The sequence below is a fragment of the Mus pahari genome, unplaced genomic scaffold (assembly GCF_900095145.1).
Source record: "Mus pahari unplaced genomic scaffold, PAHARI_EIJ_v1.1 scaffold_6943_1, whole genome shotgun sequence".
In the NCBI taxonomy this organism is placed as follows: domain Eukaryota; kingdom Metazoa; phylum Chordata; class Mammalia; order Rodentia; family Muridae; genus Mus; species Mus pahari.
The window spans coordinates 170-14994 of NW_018393783.1; the positions used below are offsets into that span (position 1 = coordinate 170).

At 34.7% G+C, this 14825-nt stretch overlaps 1 pseudogene; it reads right to left on the reverse strand.

Annotated features, from left to right (window-relative positions):
* Nucleotides 1–4420: 4420 nt before the first annotated feature.
* Nucleotides 4421–8754, reverse strand: LOC110315736 (annotated as a pseudogene).
* Between the last annotated feature and the right edge of the window lie 6071 nt (nt 8755–14825).

Below are 14825 nucleotides of genomic sequence, written 5' to 3' on the forward strand. Positions count from 1 at the left end.
TTGTTATTTCTTTTTTCTTTTTTTGTTTTTTTGTTTTTTGTTTTTTCGAGACAGAGTTTCTCTGTGTAGTCCTGGCTGTCCTGGAACTCACTTTGTAGACCAGGCCGGCCTCGAACTCAGAAATCTGCCTGCCTCTGCCTCCTGAGTGCTGGGATTAAAGGCATGTCCCACCACGCCCAGCTCAATTGTTATTTCTTGAAAAATGTCTGAAGCTTAAAAAGCTGGTGGGGAAAAATGGGCAATTGTAATGGCATCGACATTTCTTAATATTTTTTTTTTTTTAAAGTATGGATACACACTTTAAGTCTCTGTTTTCAGAAAGACCCCATGTATGTTTAATTTTCTGATTACACTATAAAATAATTTCTTCTGGCTTGATAAAAATGAAGGTAGATGTGGAAACATTACAGATTGAGCAATTCAAAGATGGAGTATTTTGAAGGATGATGAACGGTAAAGAATGTGGGAAGTTCAATCAAAATGAAGTAGGTATAAAAACTCTTACCTGGTAATAATTATTAGTCAATCTGGTAATAATTATCAGTCTATCTGGTAATCCCAACAAAATATATTTAAAAAAATGTTTGAATACAGATACCTTAGAGTGCTAATTGGTGGAAGTATCATCAAAGTTAACAGGTCATTAAGAAAACTTTCCTGCTAAGTTTGCCAAGCTTTCATAGGAGTTGTTGATCAGAAAGTTATAAAAGATCCCCCAAATAATCAGGTTCTTTGGTATATCTTTAGAAGGTCTACTGGTGATAGTTGATAGATCTCTACTTGTGAAGTTGCCCATATTTTTAATACACCCACACCGACCCCCCCACAAATATAGATAGATAGATAGATAGATAGATAGATAGATAGATAGATAGATAGATAGATAGATAGATAGACAGATAGATGCTTCTTCCATGCTTGCCAGTATCAGATAGTTTTATATAGACTGTTAGAAGATCGATAAAGGAATCAAAGGAATTAGTGCTTTATGTTATGGAAATAAACAACCACTCCCCCTGGTTATATTTGAGACGTGGTCTATAAAAGAGAATCCACGACTTATACTGTATTCTGGATCCACAACTTATGACTCAAAACAATCTTAGGAAACTAAAAAAATAGTAGCTCAGATGAATTTATATACTGTCAAACCATCTAAATATCTGTGTTTATACCTAAACACAAAAGCTACTCTCAACTAGTCAAGTCTACCCTTGCAATGAGCTATGTGAACAAAAATACACAAAAACCTAGTTGTACAAGGTGCTGAGGATTAAGAGAGGACTAATCCCTAAAAGAAATATTTATATGTCCACTTAAAGCTCAGGGAACATCAAGAACAAAGAGCCTAAGAAATCTTGTTAGAGTCAGAACATAGGGAGAAGTCTACAACATGTCATCTTCTCACAGCAGTGGTAATAAGACACTCAACAGAGGTGTCCCTTGTCACTGGATTCATTCAAGTTGAGACCACCTGTTGGGTATGAACAGAGAAGTCTCACAGATTTCTATAACCTACAGTTGATGCATTTGCAACTGGCACATTACATATCAGGAGGTGACATAGGATCTATCTTTCTACTCAGCCTGAATAAATCAGCTTTGACTGTCAAGTTTCAAACCTAAGATCAAACAGACATTCTTAGACAACTCCTGTGAGACAAACAAAATGAAAATACTGAAGGTGGAAAAGATATTTGTGAGAAAGAAGAAAGGTTGGCAAGAAAGAGGAAATTTTAGACTGCTTGGGAATGAATCAGAGTGCATTATATGAAGAGAATTTCAAAGAAGCATATGTATTAATTGAAACTATTTTACTTCTCTCTTGTCTTATTCTGGAATTGTCAAAATATAATGATAATGGAGCAAAAATTGGGTACACTTGCCTTTTCTTCATGAAATTCTCCTTCTTCAAATTAATAAAATGATATTTAACTGATGTGAATACCAACAACTATTACAGTGACTGAAATGAATTATAATGATTGCTACTCTTTAGAACTATATGATTCAACAAAGAATGAAGATCCTCAGTTTATTCTGTTTATCATTTTGCATATTTCATATCATTATTCTCCCAAAAATTGGGATAATGTCTACATCCCTTCTGGATTTAGACTTCAGTGCTGAAGGAATAGCTAATAACAAAATACATACTAAATTTGAGAATATTTTTAAAAACGCTAGTAATTTTTCCTACTATAAACATTTAAAAATGAAAATATAAGTACATAAAATTTAATCTAAATTATTCTGCCATGAAATTGCAAATGGCCAAGAGGCAATTTTCAGTAGCTTCTCTTTCTAAGGAGCATACCATTTTATTAAAAAGAAACCACACACTTTTAGCCAAAGAAACTTAATACAATTAAGAATTGTGTTGCCTGTCTTAAAGAATTAAACAAGCAGACAGTGACTGTTTAAGAAATATAATGCACACATTTAACTTCATCACCAAGTGAATGTTTCAGTCTCCTAGGGGTAAATATCATAATACAATCTTGATCATCTTCAATTTTATATAGTTCACTAAAGGATGTAAAAACATTTTAGATTACATGATTTTTCTAATAATTATATTATATTAGATACCTTAAACACTTTTGAGTGAGAAAAATCATTTACTTTTTTCTTAATTTTTGATAATGTAAATGCATTTCATACATCAAACATATTAATAACACTGAGTATTTTGAGAATCCTATCATACATAAAGATTTGTTCAACTTTTATATTCATATCATTCATACTCTAAAATTATCAATACTATCCATAACTGAGGATCCTATATCTAATGTTGCATAATAAACTGTTTCAAAACATACAAAATATTCTTTGGAAAGTAAGCATAATAAAAGAGCATAAAATATTAAAAATGAATCATTAAGAAATGTGAGATGGCTCAGTGGGTAAGAGCACCCGACTGCTCTTCCAAAGGTCCGGAGTTCAAATCCCAGCAACCACATGGTGGCTCANAACCATCTGTAACAAGATCTGCTGCCCTCTTCTGGAGTGTCTGAAGACAGCTACAGTGTTCTTACATATAATAAATAAATAAATCTTTAAAAAACAAAAAAAGAAGAAGAAACGGCTTTTCTTAACAAACAGAAACACACTTTAAAAAAAAAAAAGAAATACATTCAAAAACCCTTACATGATAGCATCTGACATAGTGAGAGAGTATTTAAAGCATTATATATCTGTGTACATTGTCTAACAATCAGTTTATTTAAAAAATATTATCAGTAGCAGAAGATGGCCTAATCGGCCATCACTGGGAATTAGAGGCCCCTTGGTCTTGCAAACTTTATATGACCCAGCACAGGGGAATGCCAGGGCCAAGAAGTGGGAGTGGGTGCGTAGGGGAGCAGGGGCGGGGGGAGGGTATAGGGAACTTTCGGGATAGCATTTGAAATGTAAATAAAGAAAATATCTAATAAAAAAGAAATGTAAATAAAAAAGATTTCAAAAAAAATATTATCAGTGTTTCTAAGAGAGAAATTATTTTATCAGTAAGTATATTCAGCAATTAAGAGCACTGACTGCTTTGCCAGAGGTCTTGAGTTCAAGTTCCAGCAACCATGTGGTGGCTCACAACCATCTGTAATGAGATCTTATGGCCTCTTATGCTGTGTCTGAATATAGCTCCAGTGTACTTATATATAATAAGATGAATCTTTAAAAAAAATCATTTTCTAAGATACAGTACTTGTCAAAAGCTTTTTGTATTGATCAGTGAATATACTGAACTATTGAACTTGGTGTTTTAAAAGATCCAGGAACAAGCTTGGATTTATTTTGTAAAAGTGAATATATAATTTTATTTAACATTCAAATTTCATTAAGACATATGCAATATGGGAATTTTACTGGAGGGTAAACCCTCCCTAGGAAGATTGCTTGTGGAGGCTTAGCAAGAAGGTCCAGTTTACACTTAGCAGTAATTACCTTATTGAATGAACACAATACTAACAAAATTCATTCAATTTTGTTTTCTAAAAATAAATCACTTTTAAAGGCTTTCCTAGTCAGGCTAAAGACAAACAGTATAAAGGCAGATATGCTAATAAAATAAAATAAAATAAAATAAAAATAAAAAAGATAATTAGCTGATTTCATGCAGCACTTCTTTCTATCTTTTAGTCCATAAGTATATTATTTAATTGTAGAGAACATCTCATACAATCATTTCTACATAGCTAGTATGAATTTATAAGAAAAAAGATTTCACAGACCGCAGGCCCAACAGTCTAACTCTAAAGAGGATAAAGCCAATGTCTTTCCTAACAAGAGCTCAGGACTGAAGTCAATTTGCTATTGGAATCTGTACTTGTGATCCTTTATGAGCATTGAGAAAAGATTCAAATAGTCTCAAAGAAGCACAACCACGTTGTGATCACCTCTTCAGCAGCAGTGAGCACTACATTAGGGCAGCCACCTTCATGGGCATTTCCTCCACTGTAGTACTGTAGAAAGTTTCAATATCACAAAGAATCCTCTTGTATTCTTCAGTAAGATAGTTTATAGCCAAATCTTTATTCCCAAATCGAACCCCTCTGCCATTTCTGGGAATATAGTTTTCACAATTGGTAGGCAGAACATAGTTTATAACCAAGAATACTTGTTGCAAGTCAATCTCACGGGTCAACAAATCAGTAGTGATCAGAACATGGCTTGACCCTGGTCAGAATTCCCTTGTGATGACATCTCCTTCCTTCTGTTCCATGTCACCATGAAGAGCAGAAACTGTGAAGTCCCTGGAATGTATTTTCTCTGTGAGCAGTCCACATTGCACCTTGAATAGAGAAAAATGACCGCATGTGTGTTAGTCAAAGTCTCATACAAGTCACAAAGAATACCCAGATTCCACTCCTCTCACTCAACATTAATATAAAGTTGTTTGATTCCTTCAAGGGTCAACTCTTCCTTCTTCACCAGAATTCAAATTGGATCACTCATGAATTTCTTGGTCATTTCCAGCTCATCAGATGACATTGTGGCAAAAAGCAGCGCATCCTGAATGACAAGCTCTGACTTACATCCACAAATAATTGCTCAGGTAACGATTCCTTTTACCACAGTTCTGAGAAGTAAATATTATTCATGCTATGCAATTATCATGAATATTTATAAAACACATGTGTAAGAATAATAATTTTATATCTTCCTCTCATATAGTGAGTATTGCATGTAATAAGTGCAATTATGATTTTGTTTTATAAACATAATAAATTTTCACTAATTTCAAATGCTGCAAATTCAACTTACTAAAAATTATCAGTTCCTCACTTTTATGAGTCAAGGAGTCAAACAGTCCTTATATATAAATTTAACACTTTTCTATGAAGGATCTGCCTTCTTTCTTTTTTTCTTTCTTTCTTTTTTCTTCTTCACTGTCTCTCTTCTCTCTGTCTGTCCTTCTGTCTGTCTATCTGTCTGTCTCTTTCTCTCTCCTGCTCTTCTTGCACAGTTCTTCCCTAGTCCTTGTAAGGCTTTTGTGTATCTCAGACTGTCTATGAACTCAATATATACTTGAGGAGTTGAGGATAACCTTGAGCTTCATAGCTTTCTCCCCCAATCTTCCAACTGTTGGGATTACAGGAGTTGCACAGCACTTGTAATTCCTCTCATTAATTATATGATTTTATCATTTTCTTCAGTGACTAAAATGTATAAAGCAATGTAACTTGATTCAACAAACAGGGATACATTGCATTGTCCCCTGACAATAGTGAGACCCACTTATTCCAGATCATGGTCTGACTCTCTTTGGTGAAAAATACTAGATTGGACATAAAGACCCATTAGAGGATAAATTGTTTTAAGTTACTTCCAAACTTACAATCTCTAAAATATGCCAAAATTTCTTCCTTCCAAACTTCAGTTGACTACCCACATCTAAAAGAAGCCTACAATTAACCAACCTACAGAGACTCAGAGGTATAGAAAGTCACACGTTCACAGAAGCATTCATGGCCTCCTGGGGTGGGAAGAAGCAGGAAAAGGACTGTGCTAAATAGATCCAGCCGTGAAGCAGAGAGCAGATGTTCATGTTCCAATGTGGGAAGAACATACATCTTCGACAGCTGTTTGTGAACGATGCCTATGTTCTGATGTTTCCGCACTGCACAGTTTGCTCATTAGTTTAATACTGGAAGGGAATCTATGGTAGGAATACTATTATAATTTTAATAATTGCCAAATTTCAATTATGAACTATATGGGGAGAGAAAAAAAAGTTTTATTTGTACACTGAAAGTCTTTCAAATAGTTGTAGTACTGCTATATATTTTAAAATTCTCATTGTAGAAAACCGAAAGAGTAGATTTTAAACTAATGAAGTAGTTATTTGTAGAGTATAATTTAACCAGTTTGTGTTATTTTTCTACCTTGTCGATACTTTTAGACACTTGTAAAATAACTAAAAATTATTCTCAGTGTTACTGTTTAGGATATGTTAGTTGTAATGATTTGTACTTAATTGAGTTAAAGATTTTTGAAATGACTTACAAACATTACTGGTTTTCAAGAAAACAAGTATACAGCATCATATCTAATGATTACTCTCAAAGATGAAATAATGAGAAGAAGAAAGGAGTTGGGCTTTGGATCCTTGCCTGCTCCTCAGATTCTTTCACTCCTGGGGTTGTGCCTAGCCTTATTTCATCTTGGTATGCAGTGTACCGTCGGCATTCCTGGGAAGCCTGCTCTTTTCTGAAGGAAGACGGACAAGCAGTAGATCTGGCTGGGTTAGGATACATTGTATGAAAGAATAATAAATAGAAAAATGCAAGCTATGAATGAATTTTATTCATAAAACTAAATCCAGCATAAATAATAAATCATATTTCCAAAGAAGAAAGAGTTCTTTTATTCTTTTGTTGACAATCTGTAATATGTGAGTTAAAAAAGCATTTACTTGATGTAAATGGATATATATGCCACTGTGTCCCTCAGCCTGCTTGAACTTTGTGCCAACTCATTTAAGTCCCTGGCCTCCTTTCTGCCTCAGCCTTAAATCCTTGTCATTTAAAATAAAAGATTTTAAGTTTTAATAAAATGAGGCACCTACCCTCATATAAAAAGCATTCTAAAAGCAGGCAAAATCATTAGAAGACAGTCCCTGCTCCTAATTTTAGGAGTCCTACAAGAAGACTATCAGAACTGTAACATACATGCAGTCCCATGCAGGCTCCTTGATTGTTGGTTTAGTTTCTTTGTGCCCCTGGGAGCCCAAGTTGGTTGATTATGGGAGGGGGGGGGAGGTTGCTTTGGAGGAAAGGAGGGAGAAAAAACTGCAATTAGAATACAATATATGAGAAAATAAATTTTAAAAATTAAAATTCAGAGGTTTTATTTTTCACTGTATGTATGTATGTATGTATGTATGTATGTATGTATGTATGTATGCATGTTTAAGAAAAGGTTTAGTTATTTTACTTCTCAATGGGTAAGCATAATTTAAGGAAGGAAAAGTTTCTGTTGGATCACAGATTGAGGATTCAGTCCATCACAGTGTGGAAAGCCTAGCAGGAGGTATGTGAAGCAGCTGCTACTGCTGTGCCTTCAGTAAAGAAGCCAAACTCCTTCCCCTTAGCTCACTTACTGTATTCAGGGGTGGATCCCCGTCACTGAAGTAGTTGTGAGTCTTTCCACCTCACCTGACCTACTCTGGAAAACCCATCTCATGTATGCCCAGGCACTTGTATCTGAGGTAATTCGAAGTCTTACCAAGTATGAATCAATGTGAAATTTTTAGAATTACAATTATTTGTCTTGTGGGATTTTAATTTGTGTGTCGGCTTTATTTTATTTTGTCCATTAGGTTCTTGGTAAAAAATAAAAAAAATAAAAAATAAGGAGTCTTCCTCCTGCTCATTGTAGGCATGAGAAAACATACCTTTGGTGTAAATAGATTTATTTAAGGAATACAGTAACTCTGTATTAATGTTTCTACAGGAAAATAAGAAGACAACTTAGGAGCATTCTTTGAGCTTGGAAACTGTGGCCCATCAAAACATAAGACATTTTATTTTATTTAAAACAAGTTTCTTAAGTATTTTTAAATATTGCTTATTATTTAAAATTTTATGAATGTAATTTTTGCATATTAAAAATCAGCAGTTGACTATGTTTAATTTTATAACGATCATATAGTTATTATTTTTTAAATGCTAACATAGGATTAGTTAATTTTTCTCCAAATTAAAAAAAATCTGTGAATAAATAAAAATTGGATCATTTTGGTTATTTTTTTTAGATTGTATTTTAATTATATAAGTTCCTTTTTTTCTTACTTCCAAGTCCTCCTATATACCTTTTTCTACTCTTCTTTGAATGAATGTCCCCTTTTTTGTCAACTGCTATTATATGCATATGTGTTATTGCATGCATTATGTGTACATATAAATTCCCAAATATAACCAGTTGAGTATATTTAATGTTACCAGAATATATGTTTTCAAGGTTGATCATTTGGCACTTTAAAACCAATGGACATGCTCTTCCCTAGGAAGAGTCACCTTTCTTGCTTCCAGCTTTCCTTAGTGGCCGGCAGTTCTTTATATAGTAATGAGTCTTCATGGGCTCATTGGTGTCCCTTTTTAGTGCATTTATGGGTGGTCATGTTGATGCTAGTGAAATTACAGTTGTTGAAGGAGAACCTCCAGCCACTAATTTTCTAAACAAGTTAATCCTTAGCATTTGTCTATAAACATTTGTCCTTATATCCAGATATAAGTGTAGCTTTCGGTCCTCATCAAAGAAAATTCTCTTTGCAGATGAGAATCACTACAGAAGACCTCAGTGAATCAATATGGAAAGCTGTAGAGTCCAGTTCCAAGAGATACATCTACAAAAACATTCCTGCACCTAGATTTTAGGAATCATCGCAAAGAGGGAGAAGTATGATCCTAAGAGCCAGAAAACCCGGCAGCTTCTGTGAGATTGTGTCTCCTAGTTACAGAGGAGACCTAGTGATATAGGAGATCCATGAGGCTTCCCTGGCAAATTGGATTATAGCTAGAAAAATGATACACATTATGCAAATTTTACTGAATTTTTTCAGATTTAAATTTTTCTTGCTTTTCTGAATAAATAAGGTGCAATTTTCTTTTATATATTATGATTTGCATGCATCATATTACATTTAGACAGTATTTTGAAGCAAAATGTATTACTTTAGTTCTATACTCCTATAAATTACTTTCTATTTTCATGTCTGCTGTAAACGTTTTTAAATTAAGTATACAGTGGACATTCCTTTGCCTATTCGAATGGTAATCTTTTCCTTTCAAACACATTCCGCTCCAATTGCTCTACTATATTTATTAGCAGAATATAAATAACAACACTGTATATTGAGTGTTCAGTTGGATTCTTTATTTTTACTTTTTATTTGTTACTTTTTATTGATTTTTATTTTAAATAATTTAGTTGTTTTACACCCCTGACCCACCCTCCGGCTGTTCCTCATCCCATACCTCCTCCCCACACGCCTGTCTCCACTTGGATGTCCGCACCCACCACCACACCTGAACTCTAAACTCCCTGGGGCCTCCAGTCCTTTGAGAGTTAGGTTCATCCTCAGTGAATGAACTCAGGCCTGGCACTCCTCTACTGTGTGTGCGTTGGGGGCCTCATAGCAGCTGTTGTATGGAGTTTGGTGGTCCAGTGTTTGAGAGATCTCAGGGGTGCAGATTAATTGAGACTGCTGGTCCTCCTACAGGATTGCCCTTTTCCTCAGTTTCTTTCAGCCTTCCCTAATTTAACAACAGGGGTCAGCTGCTTCTATCCATTGGTTGGGTGCAAATATATGCATCTGACTCTTTCAGCTACTTATTAGGTCTTTCCCAAGGCAGTCATGATAGGTACCTTTTAGTAAACACTCCATAGCCTTAGTAATAGTATCGGGCCTTGGGACCTCCCCTTGAGATTCCACTTTGGGCCTGTTTCTGGACCTTCTTTTCCTCAGGCTCCTCTCCATCTCTCCATTTCCATTTCTGTAATTCTTTTTTTTTTTTTTTTACATTTATTTTTTTATTAGATATTTTCTTCCTTTACATTTCAAATGCTATCTCCAAAGCCCATTAAACCCTCCCCCCTGCCCTGCTCCCCAACCCACCCACTCCCACTTCCTGGACCTGGCATTCCCCTGTATTGGGCATATGATATTCACAAGACCAAGGCCCTCTCTTCCCACTGATGGCCTACTAGGCCATCCTCTGCTACATATGCAACTAGAGACTATGGCAAAGATTTTGCTCTCTTATGAGGCTATGCCAGTGCCTGGCAAGTACAAAAGTGGGTGCTCACAGTTATCTATTGGATGGAACACAGGTCCTATAATGAAGGAGCCGTCCCTGTAATTCTTTCAGACAGGAATAATTATGGGTCAGAGATGTAACTGTGGGATAACAAAGACATCCCTCACTTGGTGTCCTGTCTTCCTGCTGGAGGTGGGCTAAGTTCCCTCTCCCTACTGTCTGGCGTTTCATTTAAGGTCCCTCCCTTTGATTCCTGGGATTTTCTCACCTCCTAGATCTCTGGTACATTTTGGAGTGTCCCCTCAACCTTCTATTTCCCAAGGGTGCCTGTTTCCATTCTTTCTTCTGGCCCTCAGGGCCTCAGTCTTTTTCCCTCATCCAATACCCCTCTCTCCATCATTTCCCTCAATCCACTTTCCTCCTAGGTCCCTCCATTCCTCCCCACTTGTGATTGCTTTATTCTCCCTCCCAAGTGGGACTGAGGAGTCCTCACTTGGGCACTTTGGCTTGTTGATCTTTTTAGTTCTGTACTTTTTTTTTTTTTTTTTGCTAATATCCACTTATTAGTGAGTACTTTTGGGTCTGTGTTACCTCACTCAGGATGATATTTTCTAGTTCCATCCATTTGCCTTTGAAACTTGGGATGTCCTTGTTCTTAATAGCTGAGTAGTATTCCATTGTATAAATGAACCACATTTTCTGTATCCACTCTTCTGTTGTGGGACATCTAGATTGATTCAAACTTGTAGCTTTCACAAATAAGGCCCTTATGAGCATAGTGGAACACGTGCTCCTGTGGCATGAATGGACATCTTTTGGGTATATTCCCAAGAGTGGTATAGCTGTGTCTTCAGGTAGATCTATTTCCAATTTTCTGAGGAAACTCCAGATTGATTTCCAGAGTGGTTGTACCAGTTTGCAATCCTACCAGCAATTGAGGAGTGTTCCTCTTTCTTCACGTCCTCTCCAACATGTGTTGTCACGTGAGGTTTTGAGCTTAGCCATTCTGATTGGTGTAAGGTGGAATCTCAGGGTTGTTTTGATTTGCATTTTTCTGATCACTAAGGACTTTGAACATTTCTTTAGGTGCTTCTCAGTCATTTGAGATTCTTCAGTTGTAAATTCTGTTAAGTTCTATACCCCATATTTTGATTAGGTTGTTTGGTTTTTTGGTAATTAACTTTTTGAATTCTTTATATATTTTGCACATTAGCCCTCTATCAGTTGTGGGGTTAGTGAAGATTTTTTTCCCAATCTGTAGGTTTCCAATTTGTCTTATTGATTATGTCCGTTGCCCTACAGAAGCTTTCCAGTTTCATGAGGTCCCATTTATCAATTCTTGACCTTAGAGCATAAGCCATTGGAGTTCTGTTTAGGAAATTTGCCCCTGTGCCAATGAGTTCAAGACTCTTTCCCACTTCAGTGTATCTAGTTTTATGTTGAGGTCCTTGATTCATTTGGACTTGAGCTTTGTGCAAGGTGACAAATATGGATGTATGTTCATTTTTCTATATACAGACAGCCTGGTAGACCAGCACCATTTATTGAAGATGCTTTCATTTTCTATTGTATATTTTTGGTGTCTTTGTTAAAGGTCAAGTGACCATAAGTGTGTAGTTTTATTTCCAGGTCTTCAATTATATTCCATTGATCAATGTGTTTTTCCTCTGTACCAATACCACGCAGTTTTTATCACTATTGCACTGCATTAAAGCTTGAGTGAGGTCAGGAATGGTGATTCCTCCAGCTGTTCTTTTATTGTTAAGATTTGTTTTTGCTATTCTGGTTTTTTTTTTTTTTTTTTTTTTTTTGTCTTTCCTGATGAATTTGAGAATTGCTCTTTCAATGTTTTGAAGATCTTTTTGGGGGATTTTGATGAGGATTGCATTGACTCTATTGATTACCTTTGGTAGGATGGCCATTTTTACTGTTAATTCTGCAAATGCATGAACATGGGAGATCTCTTCATTTTCTGAGATTTTCTTTGATTTCTTTCTTGTGTGACTTGAAGTGATTGTCATACAGGTCTTTTACTTGTTTGGTTAGAGTTACCTCCAGATATTTTATATTATTTGTGGCTATTGTGAAGTCAGTTCTTTCCCTAATTTCTTTCTCAGTGCTGAGAAGAATTATTTACTCTTTCTCTCTGATGGCAGCTTGTTTATTTTCTGATAGGGTAGATGGTAGACCTACCTGAAGAACTCTGGTTGAGAGTACCTGTAATAGAACTGGCTGTATAAAGAAAACCTGGACAATGGCAATATCAATGGATATACTAGTATGGAAGAAGAAAGATCTCACAGAAAGAATTTAGGACAAATAATGACTGTTGAGACAGGATGGAACACCCTATACCAGGGAGGAGGCCCTTGATTAACTTTCTAATACAAAGTAGTCAACCATGAAACCATATACAAACATACCATAAAAATAAGGTTGGATATATTTATATATCTAAACATGTCTAGAAATATGAATGTATGTACACATTATATATATATATATATACATGTATATGTATATATATTCTTTTTTCAAGTAACTATGCTTATACTTTTCCTAATATTTATATTTTATTAAAATATTTAATAATATTAATGTATATATTAAACATTTATATATTGTTTTAATGTTCAATATACATTTGTTTATATGTATGTATATGTATATGTACACACATAATAATAATGAGAATATCTGTTTGAAACTGTTAAGAAATACAAAGAGTGTGGTAGGGAGAAAAGGGTGAAGTGATATACATTTATTTTAATTAAAAATATTTTTAAGTCACAAATAATAAAGGAAATAAATGCAAAAGCAAAATGTAAATGGAGGGAGGAACGTTTGTTAGAGTCATAGGTCCAGAGAATCTTTTCTAAGATTGTGTCTTCTAGAAATGACAGGGGAGTTTCATCCATGATACTCATAAAGTATGGTGGCTTAAACAAGAATGCAACAATGACAAAAGTAATGGATATCCTCATGGAGAAAGTGGAATACTGAAAGGATTTCACCCCCAGGTAAATAATTACTGCCAAGCAATGACTACTAAGTGCTACAATTAATTTTCTCTATAGTGACCCCTTAATTGGTCATGCAATTCCAAGTGGCCAGAATTGATATTGTGTACGTATAAGCAGCACTAACCTGTATTGATACATTGTTTTTATATATCTAAGCATTTCCTGTGTAAGTGTGTGTAACAATGATATTTAAATTGAAAGAGGCTACATATTTGAGTAAGAGTTATAAGGGAGAAGCCAAATAGAAGGAAGGTTCAGGATTCAAAGGAAGAAGGGAAGTAGGAAATGACATAATTATGTTTTAATCAAAATGAAATATTAAGAAAAAGGTATGAGCATAGAAGAAGGGAAGTAGAAAATAACATAATTATAATTTAATGAAAATTAAAATATTAAGAAAAAGCTGTGAGCATAGGTACTTGAACAAGTAAGGATAGCCTGATCTGCTTTTATCTATTGTCATACAGGCATGGTGTCTGAGGAAATATTGATGGTCTGGTTGTGGACTCCAGATGACCTAATGTTTGATTGATCTGACAGAACAGTTCAATTTTTAATCTTCTGGCAAGCCCTACAAAACCATATAAAACTAAATTAATTTGTTACAATTGTCTACGTCACAGAAATCAATAGCATCATAAATAGCAATTTAATAGAATTCTTGACCATAATTGAAAGTTGGAGATATGAAACACTCAATGTGAAACAAGATGAAATAATGATTACTGTTATAAATAACTGTTGTATCTTAACAGAGTGGGAGAAATATGTTTATTTCCATAGCTCGCATGAGACAGAGATAGTATCACCCATGAGTATATAGAAGCATAATTCATCCAGACTAATAGATTCTCACTTCGTAAGTGTTTAATGTTTTTACTACAATCCAATGTATTTCTATAGGCTGTTATTTGTGATATATTTTTCCAACAAATTAAACTTTATAAAAAATTGTTAGTGGTAACACATTTATTTCATGTATAATGCACATGGGTATGAGTTGAATTTTTAAATTTTTCATTTATTGTAAATTTTGACACAAGATTTTATAGACATAGTCTAAATGATTTACATTATGCAAAAAGATTAACGAAGAGCAGTGTAAACACATATGCTTCTAAAAGAAAGGCAACAGTGGTATCTGTTTATAGGTCACACTTACCTTTATCAAATTGTTGTGATGCTTTAAATTAAGATAAATGAATAGTAAGTAACACAATATATTAAACATGTGGCTCTTTGAATGAGAATAGCTTAGTAGAAACATGCATAATTTTAACTGAGATTTAAATATTCATTTTTTGTTTATTTATTTATTTTAATCCCAAATGCTGCCCTTATTTCTTGCACCCACTTCACAGAATTCTTCCTGGTCAATAGTAGGTAAAATTGTTGGAGAAAAGATGTGGTCTTGTTCAACACACTGTACCACTGGTGGTGAGATCATTCTCCTTTCTTCTTGCTCCAGAAGGAGAAGGAGAAGGAGAAGGAGGAGGAGGAGAAGGAGAAGAAGAAGAAGAAGAAGAAGAAGAAGAAG